Genomic DNA, 13025 nt, shown 5'->3' on the forward strand with positions numbered 1-13025 from the left:
CTACGAAGCCAGACTTGTCTCTCGCTCTCTCCTGGCCACCCTCACCTCTAGGGCAGGTCACCTGTTTGTTGTTGGCCTCTTGGTTCTACTGATCCTGACTCACCTGGCTTTGAAAGCCAGTGACTCTCTGGGCTTCCTGAACCTAGCTGTCTCCCCTCAACCACACGTGTGTGTGCATTCCTGCAAATCTCCTTGGGGCCTAGATGCACACAAAGCTGGCATGGTCACCTAGTCCTGGCTCTTGTTTTGTATTTTAGGGCCAGGATGCTCGATTCCTACCTAGCACACTGCTTGTTCTATCTAAATCATGGCTGGCGTTCATTTTCTTCCCCCAAATGTTCCCGATGCTGTGGGAATGAAAAAAGCATCCATATTTGGAAAGCTCTGAGCGCTCTCGGGGGCGGGAGCAGAGCACAGACTGTTCCGCGGAGAAGGAGGAGGTTGAGTGTGGCTCAGAGTGAGACTCTCCTGAGTGGGCTGGGAAGGGTGCAGAAGAGCAGGAAGCTGTAGGCTGGCCCTGGCCCTGGCCCTGGCCCGGCTCCCTGCACACTGCCCTGACCCACGAACCAGGCAACAGAGGGCAATTATCTTCAAGGCCTGCTGCAGCCGCTCAACACGGAAGCACTTGGGTTTATGCAGCGGCTTCTGTGGTTTATGCAATGGCTTCTGTGTGCCAGGTTCTAGAGTAGCATTATTAATTATAATTAGTATTAATCACAGCATTAGAAATCCTTGTTAAACCCCGTCCTAAGCACTTGCCTCTTAGTCATGGATGGGTAGGGTCTCCCCTTAACGGGGCTCACCAGGGGTGGATCCCCGGATCCCCCCTCCAGCCCTTTTCGGCCGCGTCACTTGGCAGTAGCGGATTTTTCCAGGTGTTGGGGCGGCACTCAGTCTGCCTGCAGTCGGCCGTGGTGGACAGTGCAGGAGGTTCGTGGAAAAGCCTTTCCCTACACTGTAGACCGCCCTCGGCTTCCGTGTCTGACGGCAGGGCGCTTGGGAACTTGGGCTTGCTGGGAACCTGGAATTCCTCCCTCCGGAGGCCAGTGGAGAAGCCGCCTTGGCCCGGAGACCCCGCCCCAGCCCCGGGTCGCCGTGCAGCGCCGCCGGGCCGCCGCCAGGGGGCGCAGGAGCCGCATCCTGGCTCGGGCTGCGCGCTGTGGCCGCGGCGCATGCGCGGGGCCGACTCCCACCCCCCCCCCCCGCCTCCCGCGGCGCCTGCACGACCCCCGGCGTCCCCTCGCCCCCGGCACCCAGCCTCCCCGCATCCCGGGCCCCCCTCTGTCCCCTTGCCGTCCCCCCTCCCCCGGGGCCCGCCGTTACTACTGGCTATCCCTGAAATTAGGTTCATCTCGTGATTGAACCCAACGGCGGACACGCGGGCGGAAGGTGACCAGCCCGCCGTCATGATCCACGGGATCGGGATCGGGGTCTCCCCGGGCCGCCGCCTGTCCGTGGGACGGGAAAGCCCAGGCGCCTCCCCTTGGCGAGGCCATCCCTGTGGGACGGGCCTGGCCACCCAGGGGCCACGCGTGGGTCATTCTGATGAAGGACGGGAGCGGCGCGCTCTGGTCGCAGAGCCCGGCAGAAAAGCCCCGAGGTGCAGTTCTTGGTAGCTTTTATTTTTTATTTTTTGTTGGCCCTGTGACTTGAGCCCTGGGCCTGAGCGCTGTCCCTCAGCTCTTCAGCCCAAGGCAGGCACGCTACCACAGAGCCACTTCTGGTTTTCTGGTGGTTGATTGGAGATAAGAGTCTCACGGTCTTTCCTGTCCCGGTTGGCTTTGAACCGCGGTCCTCAGATCTCACAGGCATGAGCCACGGGCTCCCTGCTCTCTTGGTAGCTTCTTTATTCAGGGTTGCAAGTGGCATAGCCTTAGCTCAAGCTTTATGAATTGGGTGTTGGCAAATGACCATCCCTCTGGGTGCCATCTTGCAGCTGCAGACCAGACAAGAAAAAAAAGTCTCCTTTTCTTGGAGCCGGTGTCTGGTCTTCGGAGACAGCACCTTGGATCAGGAGTCAGGATTGTCCACCAACTGCCACTGTGTGACTCTGGACAAATCATGAACCCTTTCTGAGGTACGGTTTCCCATCTGCGGTTGGACTATTGAGCTCCATTGTGTTCCCTGGAGAAGCTGCTTTTCAGTTGTTGCAAGGTTGAGATCTCTGAGGCAGCGGGGTTAGGGGGTGCAGAGGATAGTGTTCTAGAAAAGTCCAGGTGTGGAGAGGAAGGGGGTGAGAGGGGTCAAAGTGGGTCATGGCAGTCCTTGCTGTGTGCCAGCTTTTGCCCCAGTGGCAAACTTAGACAATATGGCTGGGGTGTTTTGGGGCCACCATGGGGTAGAGATCCCCGGGAGCCTTCTGCTGGCTCTTACCTCCAGCTCTGATCCCCGAGCCCCTTCCTGATCTAGAGTTAATGATTGCTCCAGCAGTGGAGGTTGCTTGGGGATTGCTACTCCTCTCAGGTTGCCTGTCAGAGCTTCCTGTTTATATTTAGATGGTGTAAGAAGAGTCCTCTCTCTGCCACAGACCCACATTCACATTTAATGTTGTTTGCCTTTATAGGCTTCTCATTGGTTCTCTTCTTGCAAGCAGCAAGGTCCAGAGGAACTTTGGGGAACAGGAGGCTTAGGTGAAGGTCTCCTGAGGTGTGTCCCTAATTATTCAAGGAATCACTGCCATTTTTTATTGTTCGAGAAGGCCTTTCTCCTCAGTGTCACTAGAGCTGGCTGCTCTGAGCAGCTCGGATGTAGTCAGAGCCTGGTGTGCAGTGGGTGCTCATTGGGCTTGATGAAATGAGCAAGGACAGACACTGGCCGCCAATTCCCTTGGGGGAGGGGCTGCACCAGGGCCCTCTTTGCACTGTAGGGGGCATACTAGTGCGGAATCCGAGCGAAGACCAGAGTGACATGGCGTCATATATAAGGTAGCAGCTGTGCTAATGTTCTCACCAGGTAGTGGGGACTGGGTGGTGGCTGTTTACTCCACCACTTCACAGACCCCTTCCCCATAAAAAAGGGAGAGATGATCATTGGCCCCAGGAGAGTGCAAGTCGATGTGAGCAGTTTCTACCCAGCCACTGATGTTTTGTGCATGCAGACACTGGCTCAGCTTTGCGGTTTTTTTTTATTAATTTTTTTTAATTATGAAAATACAGAGGGGTTACAATTACATGAGCAAAGGTAATGGGTACATTTCTTATCAATATTGTTGCCTCCTCCTTTGTTTCCCCTTCCCATCCCTGCCCTCCCATCTCCCCCACCCCAGCCTTGCGGTTTATGCTCCCTGCTCATCCAAGCCACAGAGGGGATGTGGGGGTTCAAATCCAGCTTGGTCTCCTCAAAAGCCCACACATTTTCACTTCTAGCTGTTTCACCCAGTAGGTTGGCAGTGACTGTAGGTACCGATTCTTCCAATGAAGATTGAACATAATATAACAAAACAGGATCTATCCTGAATTGAAAATGTATGTCTACACAAGAATGAGCATGTGAATGCTCAGAGCAGGATTCTCCAGACTCTAAAAAAAGGGGTAACAACCCAAATGTCCGGCAACTAACGTTGATAAGCATGTGCAGTATTTCCATTCAACAGTACATTATTGGGCAATAAAAAGGAATGAAGTTTTGGGACTAAAGTGTAGTCATACAATACTGAATTGAGCTTTGTGAGATTCACTTCAGTTTTTTTTTTAAAGAATTAGCTTCTTACATAATTGCTACTCTTGTATGGTAAATCCAGTCAGCGAGATACAGAGAAGCCACATTTTGAGAGGTTGAATCTGGAGTCTTTATTAGAAAGCCGGTGACTGCAGATGGATTCTTGTCGCAACTACACTTAACACTGTCAGAAAATGAGCCATGAGAGCGAGAGAGGAAAGAAAAAGCGGAAAACCAATACCAACACACCAGAGATCGCTCCAACAGAGCTGAAGTGGGGCGCCATGGTGACCGGAAGTGCCAGGAGACACAGCAACATGAACATGGAGACAGGTGGCATGGCACACCCCCACCTGGGCCGGTCTGGGCCTAAATAGACTCAGGGTCACATGGCAGGGCCACAGGAAACTCTTGAGAGTGTCTAGAGAGTTCAAAGCATGGGACTGACAGGCCCAGTAATCTATTATCTAAGTCCCCTCCCCTGCCTCTAGGAATTCAGGCATGCCCATTATCTGGGAGGTGGGACTTCCCCTTCCTCCACCAGGATGACAAGATAACACCAGTTAAATCCAATTTCTTACCCACCAAGTAGCCAAGATGGCGCCAGCCAGACCCAGTCTCCTCACTTCACTTAGGTGAACTCCAAGAGGCCATGTATTCGGGCTGGCTGCTGGTGGCTAACACCTCTAATCACAGCCTGTAGTCCCAGCTACTCAGGAGGCTGAGATCTGAGGATCTCAATTCAAAGCCAGCCCAGGCAGGAAAGTCTTACCAGACTTTTATCTCCAATCAACTATCAGAAAACTGGAAGTGGAGCTGTGGCTCACAGTGATAGAGAGCCAACATTGAGCAAACAAGGTCAGAGATGGGGCCTAGCCCCGAGTTCAAGCCCCACAACTGACAAAAAAAAAAAGTCAATGTTCGGTATGATTCAGTTGCTGTAAAGTGTCCAGAACAGACAAACCCACGGGAAGAAAGTACATTAATACTTGCCAGAGTCTGAGGGTGGAATGAAGTCCTGCTCATAGAATGGGGCTTGTTTTTGTTTTATGCCTGAATTGGGTTTTGAACCCAGGGCCTCCAGCTGTTATTGCTGGCATCCTACCATTTGAGCCATGCCTCCAGTTCCTAATTGGGCTTCTTTTTGTGATGACAGAGGTTCTGGAATTATCTGGTGGGGGTTCCACAATTGTGTAAATCTCCTAAGGTACTGAATTTTAATATCTCCATATGCCTCATATGTAGTATAGTGAATGAATAAGACTCTTCCACTTGGGAGTCTTTCCAGCCTATTTGTACCTACAGATAACAGTGATGTAAACAATCATTAGAACCATTGCGTTGTTTTTTTTTGAGTCTTACTGTCTTCCACATGCTGTTCTGAACATAGCACTTTAAAGTGTAAAGCCGGCTGTGGCTTACGAACCAGGGAGTCTGGCTTTGGAGCCCACAGCCTTGGCCACTACATTGCGCTGCACAGGTTTATGCAAGAGACAAAGAGCTGAAGAATAAGGACTCAGGACTATGGGTTTCTGAGCCCTGCCACTTTCATGCCATCTTGACACGTCACTGCTCAAGGCCCACTTGCCTCTCTTCTATGCAGGTAAATCCTCTAATGGAGGGAGCGCTCTTGAGAGTCAGATAATTTATATCAGACCCATGTGTAGCTAGTACTCAATACATTTTATTATTACTATCATGCTTATAGACTGATGGATAAAGAACATAATTTCATGAGCATTTCATTTTGGATTAATGTCTTTTTGTATACAAGTATAGATTTAGAAGAAGCATTAATGGAAAGATCATCTTCTTTAGGAATTGTGTCCTTTTTTTAAGCTAATTATTTTAATTTTTTAAAGTTTTTGTAGAGGTGCTGTACAGAGGGGTTACAGTTTTATAAGTCAGGTAAAGAGGACATTTCTTTTTGGACAATATCACCTCTTCTCTCCCTCTTGCCCAATTTTTCCCTTCCATCCCACCCACAAGTTGTATCGTTTATTTTCAGCATAGTGTCCAGTGAGTACCACTTCAGCATTTGTTCACCAGTTGTCCCTCCATTTCTGTGACCCCTTACACTCCCAAAGACATATAAATGAGTATACAGAACAAAATGGAAAGAAAATGGGAACAGCAAAAAAAGAGAGAAAAGAACAGAAAAAGAAAAGAAAAAGATCTCTTATTTTCATTTCCTGGAATTCATTTTGATAAGTTGTGTCCCTTCTTTATGTGCATATGAGAGAGAGAGACAGAGAGAACTAGAGAGAGAGCAAAGAGAGAGAGAATGAGAGAGCTTTTACCTCCTAGTAAACCCTTACAAAAGTAAACAATCATACGGAAGCACACAGGAGTGGCCAACCGTGGCTCCCAGCACAGAGACATCTTAAAATGTCAGGAGCGTGAATGAACAGACACTGCACTGGAGATCTCGGCCACCTCCCACTCTTCTGTCCCAACAGCTTGTGGTGTCCATTGGCACCCCTGTTCTCTACACCCCAGCACAGGGGGTCCTCTCATTGAGCTGAGCACACCTGATACCTGTAGGGGCCTGCTGCTCCAGAGGTGAGAATACAGAGCAGCAACCTGGGCTGCCTTTGCCAAGGCTTTGTTCTGTGAATCTTCAATCTCTTTTCCTGAGTTTTTTTTGAGCCCTGGAAGTTGAGATGCCTAGAAACCGTCTTACGGCCTTTGAACCCTGTATCACAGGGCTGGGCTTTTCTGGTAGTTGCAGCTAGAAACTCCCTGTGTGTCACCTTGCAGCCAAGCCTGCCACAGGATGTGCCTGTCCCGGGTCTGACTTCCAGAGATGTGGTTAGATAAGAGGAAACAGTGGTGACATGTCTGCCCAGTTCTGTCATAATCCCTTAGAGGCTTTTATGCATAGCATAACTTGGTAAGAAATTATGGTCTTGCATAACCATGTTCATTGCAGCCCTAGTCACCATAGCCAAGGTATGGAATCAGCCCTCAGTGGACAAATGGGTCAAGGAAATGTGGTGTATATACACAATGGAATTTTTAGTTGTCCACTAGAAAACTGGATGACTAAAATTTGTAACATTTGTAAAGAACTGGAAGGACCTGGTGGTGGTGGTCGGGGCGGGAGGTGGGGAATCAAATGAAGTCAAGCCCAGATGCACAAAGTATGCTTGTCTTCTCTTATGTGTGGAAGCTGGAATCCTATAGACACTGGGCAGAGGGGACATACAAAGGATACATGTCCAAGAGAACCCAAATGATGTCATTCCTCAGAAAGGCTAACTCACAGTCCAACAAAATAAACACCAAGAACTGGGTCCTTAAAAGTGGGCGTAGGGTTGAGGCTGGGAAGGTGGCTCAGTGGTAGAGCGCTTGCCTCGCATGCTTGAGGCCCTGAGTTTGATTCCTCAGCACCACATACACAGAAAAGGCCAGAAGTGGCACTGTGGCTCAAGTGGTAGAGCGCTTGCCTTGAGCTGAAGAGCTCAGGGACAGCAACCAGTCCTAGAGTTCAAGCCCCAAGACCAACCAAAAAAACTCCAAAACACCAAAAAAGTGGGGGTAGGGCCCAAGGGAGGGGGGTAGAGGAGAGAAGAGAGGAACAGAGAGAAAGTACAGTCATAAAATTCAAAGCATATCCTACAATAGTAAGAAAACGGAGGGAAGGGGGGGAGTTAGGAAGGATGGGGACAATGTTAAAAGGAGCGACATCCATCAACACGCACTGTAGTCATAAACGGCTTTGTTGAATGGCAATTCCTTTGTACAACTACTTAAAGATTAAACAAAAATTACTATCCTGTTTATTTCAATGAAATAAAGTATTTGTTTAAGCTGCCAGTCTTTCAGAGCCCCATAGCTCTGGGTAGTGCCTTAGGACAACTTTTCCTGACGCGGCTCTGGGAGGTGAGGGAAGGTGGGGAAATGTCCTGGGTGGTGCTGATCGATAGAAAATCAGCGCTCTGCAGCCCTGGACTTTGATTTCTGTGTCTTGACAATCAGAACTCATTTTTATGACTGTTGCTGTTATCAGACTTGGAATATGCTGCTGTTAGCAGATCCGAGAGAAAGGGAATGGTGCGTGTGGCTTCTTAGTCCATAGTCAAGGGTCAGCACCTACTTTTATTATTTGGCAGCTTCTGAGCCCCAAGTTCAGTCTTATCTAGAAGATTCTGTCAGCACCTTCCTTGCAAGGTGGCTGTGCAATTAGAAACAGGGCTTGTCCAATTCCAGGTACAGAGCTGGGTTGTGGAGGGGGGCTTTGCTGATGGTGCTCTGTGCTGAGGGGGCATTACTGAAGGAATGATGATGATGAGGAGGAGGAGGAGGAGAATGCTGCAACTGTTCTATACTCAGACAAGGCTTCTAGCTGAGGGATCTTCAATTTAGACCTGAAAGAATTGGAAACTCACCTGTCGGTGATGATGGGGCTATCTGGGGGAGTGTATAGCTCTCCACTTCCTCATTCAACCCTGGAGAAGCTACCGGACATGGAAGAGAAAAATGGAGCCTCGTTGTCAGAGGCATTGAGACCTCAGTGCCCAGGGAGACATGGAGCAGAGTCTAGCTGATGGTGTTGTGTTCTGTAAAGCCAACCTACATGGGACAGTTCAGAGACAGGGTACACTGGTGCTTTTCATGCAGGACATCCCTCCCACACTGACCTCCATCCCCAGAGTCTCCTCTGTTTTCAACGCTCTGCACAGCCCTGTGCCTCTCCTAGACTACGGCCCAGGGCAGCATCTGTTGGCCCCAGCACATATATTTCTTCCTGATGTTTCTGACTCCTGTATAAGCTTGGGCAAGTCGCTCAACTTCTCTGAACCTCTGTTCCTTTTTTTCCACAAGTTTGGGAAGAGGGGGGTGCCCACTGAATGTGGCCACAAAGGCCAATATATACAGAAGAGCCATGAGATGTAGCTTGAACATGCCCTCCCCATCCCTCAAAGGTTCATGGACTAAAAGGCCCCCTCTCCCCAATATAGGGGAGTTAGATGACAGAGCCTTCAAGAGGTGGGGCCTAATGGAAAGTGATTAGATCACTGGGGCTCTGCCCTTAGATGCGTCTCATGTAGTTCTCGAGGGACCCTAGTCAGTTCCTTTGTGAGTGGATTGTTGTAAATACAGTGAGCATAGTTCCTGAATATCTCTTGCTTCCTTTCCTACCTTCTCACATACGCTCATGCCATTATGCCATCCACCACATGCTGATGTAGCCAGAAGCCTCCTGTCAAAGCCAAGCAGATCATGGACTGTGCTATAGAATCTCCAACTAAAAGACTTCTTTGTAGCATACGCAGCCGTAGGTATTTTATTATAGTAACAAAAATTGAACTACCACCTACCTAATTTCCACCTTTTTTATATACAGTTTTGTTTTGGAAATGCAGATCTTCATGAGGCACTGGTGTTGCACTAGCTATTTATCAAGTCTATTTTTCACCTTTTTTTGTGGTCATATATTTTGTTGGAACATAAAAAAAAGCAACTAGAGGCGTTGTTGACATGGATTTCCACAATGGGCCTATAGAAAGTCTTGACATGGAATTAAGTATTTTGAAATTCAGCTACAGAGGCCTGAATTCAGGCTGCTAAGTCCAGATTTGCCATTCTTTGATACATGCCCAGTGGCACTTGGAATGATTGCCATCAAAATTGGAGAAAGAAAGGAACAATGCTTAATTAAACTGTTGCCATAAAGGCTCCTCTGCCCATCAAAGGAATTATTACCAGGAGTTCTCTTGCTTGCACAGACCTTAAGTGTCCACCCACCCACCTGCCTAATTAAGAACCCAAACCCACAGAAAACACCCTTTCTCCTTAGTGGAGGAGTAAGCTGTGATGGCTTGAATATTCTTACCAACAATGTATGACCATGATCACAGCCCTAGGTAACTTGTTCTCCATATTTTAGAACTCAGTTAAATACAGGTGATAGATTGCATGGAACTGGTTTGACCGAGGGGCCTTGTCTGAGTGCAGAGTCCAGTCTTCTTTGGTGTACAACATCAGGGAACTGATTTTTCTTGTCCTTTTGACATACTCTGGAGCATTCGTTTTCCTGTTATCAAATCCCCGACACCAAATTCCACTTTCTTGGTTACTTCTCATACAAGCCAAGGACACATTAAGAAATGACTTTTTTTTCTCTTTCTACCCCCTTGGTGCCTTATAAGTTAAATACTTAAAGCACATTTAGGAAGCTTCAATCCAGGGCTTGCTCTGGAGCTGTGGTGTTCAATGCTGAGTTGTTCATTTTACCCCATATCTTCCTCCAAAGAAAAGGAGTTATAGTTTATATTGGAGAGAGACTTAGTGATTTTCTTTGCAACTGATTAAACACTTTTGGCTCTAATGGGAAGAGAATGAATACTGAGACTTAGAACTCTGGGGACATTAGTTATCTCTGTTTTCTTTATTATAATAACAGTAATAATTATCTTTATAGTAAGGGTTGCCATTTAACAAAGCAGTTTATAAACACAATATATCTTTATCAATGAAACATATTTAAGATAAAAAGAAACCCAAGTCAGATTTTAGACATGAAAAATAGTATATATAATATAGATGTATAATTGGATGTCATATATATATGTGTATATATATATATACATATAAAACATTATAGACATGGCAAAAGGAAAGCTTAGTGTGTTTGGAAACATAGCAATAGAAATTCAAAATGACACAAGATACTATGTTGGAAATGAGCTTTGCAACTTCTGGGTTGGGGGAGGACTGGGGGAGGTGGGGGAGGGAGGGAAGGGATACTAGGAGAAAAATAAAGGCAGGGGTAACAATGTTTGACAAGAAATGTACTTATTGATTACCTTACTCATGTGACTGTAACCCCCCCCCCTTATAACATCTTCTCAATAAAATAAAATTTTAAAATTCAAAATGAAATAGGAAAATGTTTTTAAGAAAGTGGGAAGAACATAACGTAACTACGTAACAGCTTAAGGTGGCCTGATATGTGTGTGCCTAGAGCCCCAAAGAGGGAGGGGCTGGCAGGGACACTTTTGGAGAAACTGGCTGTACACTTTAATTTTACAGCAGCAAAAAAAAACCCAACTATATAAATCCTCAAGTCTAGGAAGCTCAGTGAAGTCTAAAGTTTCCTAATACAAATCGATCACAACCAGTGATTTAAAAAAATACCTTAAAAGCAGCCAGAAGTCTAGGCACCCATGGCTCAAGGCCTGTAATCCTTGCTACTTAAGAGCCTGAAATCTGAAGATTAAGGTTCAAAACCAGCCCGGGCAGGAAAATCTGTGAGACTCTTTATCTCTAGTTAACTGCCCAAAAGCTGGAAGTGGAGCTGTGGACCAAGTGGTAGAGCTTTCGCCTTGAGCAAAAAAACAAAAACAAAACAAAAAAAAAACAATTAAAGGACAGTACTCAGGCCCTGAGTTACAGACCCAGGACTGGTGCTTACATGTGCGTGCACACACACACACACACACACACACACACACACAAGATAAATATAAATGAACATTGTATGATAGCTCGTTGTCACTGGGCATGCAACAAGGCACCTTTAGAGTAAGGAAGGGGGAAAACAAACTGCCAACCTCAAACACCACACTCAGCGAAAATGTCTCTAACATTTTCCACTCATGTCATGGTTGTGAGAGCCAGCAGTAGCAGACTATACCACAAAAACTATGAACTAGTTTTGGCAGAAGGAAAAGGATACCAAAAGGAAATATGAGTCAACACAAATGAGCAAAGAACAAAAGGAAGCATAACTGTACTGGTGATCATGTAAGAGTTTCCACAATAATTTAAGATGTTTTTTTAAAAGATAATTGACCATTTAGACAAAAATAATTATTACAGAGGGTGGGGCTTATGACTTTGTAAAAAGTAAAATATGTACGGAAGCATATATGTACGGAAATATGTATGGAAGCATGCAGTCATAAAGGTCATATACACTATGTGAAATGTATAATATTTCAAGTAGGTTGTGGCAGGCTAAATCCTAAGCCAACCATGCCTGTAATCCTTGCTCCTTATGAGGCTGAGATCTGAGAATCATAGTTTGAAGCCAGCCTGGGCAGGAAAGCCTGTGAGACTCTTTATCTCCAATAAACTACTCAAAAACCACAAATGGAGCTGTAGCTCAAGTGGTAGAACACTAGCCTTGAGCAAAAAAAGCATCAACACTCAAGCCCTTAGTTCAAGCCCCAGGACCAGCACACTCATACAAAAAAAGTACAGGGATTAAAAATATGAATGCTAACGCAAATGAAATGTAAACCGGACTGGTTTCAGAGTAAGGATGCACTTTTCTGAAAGGATGTAACAATTCCAAAAGTCTGTATACTGAATGACAGTTTTAAAATACACCAAGCAAAGATTGATAGCATTTCAAAGAGATCAGGCAAATACACAGTTATACTATATTTGGAGACTTCAATACCCCTGTTTCAATACATGATATAATAAGTAGCACAGATAACCAAGAAGGATGTTGAAAGTCTGGAATTACACAGTGAGATAACTTGAACAAACAGGTATTTGCATGACATTTCACCCAACAACCGAAGAGGGTGCATTCTTGTTTTTTAAATTTTTTGTTATTATAAAAATGATGTACAGAGGGGTTACAGTTATATGTCAAGTACGTTCTTTTTTCTTTTTCTTTTTTTTTTGTCAGTTGTGGGGCTTGAACTCTGGGCCTGAGCTCTGTCCCTCAGCTTTTCAGCTCAAGGCTAGCACTCTACCACTTGAACCACAGCATCACTTGTGGCTTTTTCTGGTGGTTTATTGGAGATAAGAGTCTCATGGAGTTTCCTGCCCGGGCTGGCAATCCTCACATCTCAGCTTCCTGAGTAGCTAAGATTACAGGCATGAGCCACCGGCATCCTGCTTCAAGTACATTCTTTTAAAGTATATCATTCACCAAGACCAGAAACCAGTTTCAACTATATTAGAAGGGTCCAGACTGTGTTCTCTGACCTGTGTGCAAGGTCTTCAAGACTATAGGATATGGACAGTCCCCTAGATAGCTTGATGTTCAGAGATTTTACTGGAGGTCAGTGACCCTCAGGCTATTGATTCACCTTAGAAAAGCTTCCTTTCTTCCTTTTCTTCCTTCTGTCTTCTTTCCTTCTCTCTCTTCTTCCTCCTTTCCTCCTTCTCTTCCTCCCTCTTGTTCCTTTCTTTCTCTCTTCCTCTCTCTTTTTTCTCTTATAAAAGTGGGTGAATGGGTTATGAGCGATGGGCAACAATGTTGTCAGACACATTGTATTCATATACTATTTTGTAGAATGGGAACTTCTTTGTACAACTACTTAAAGAAATAATAAAAAAGTTAGTAAAAAATATAAAAAAGTGGGTGAAGGATTCTATCTGGCACTTCATCAAGGAAGATG

At 46.1% G+C, this 13025-nt stretch overlaps 1 protein-coding gene across 1 annotated transcript in view; it reads left to right on the forward strand.

Annotated features, from left to right (window-relative positions):
- Ttc7b (tetratricopeptide repeat domain 7B) overlaps positions 1–13025 on the forward strand; it is a 187813-nt gene that overhangs the window by 17974 nt on the left and 156814 nt on the right. The window lies entirely within an intron of this gene.

This window comes from Dipodomys ordii, unplaced genomic scaffold, assembly GCF_000151885.1.
Source record: "Dipodomys ordii isolate 6190 unplaced genomic scaffold, Dord_2.0 Scaffold2, whole genome shotgun sequence".
NCBI lineage: Eukaryota > Metazoa > Chordata > Mammalia > Rodentia > Heteromyidae > Dipodomys > Dipodomys ordii.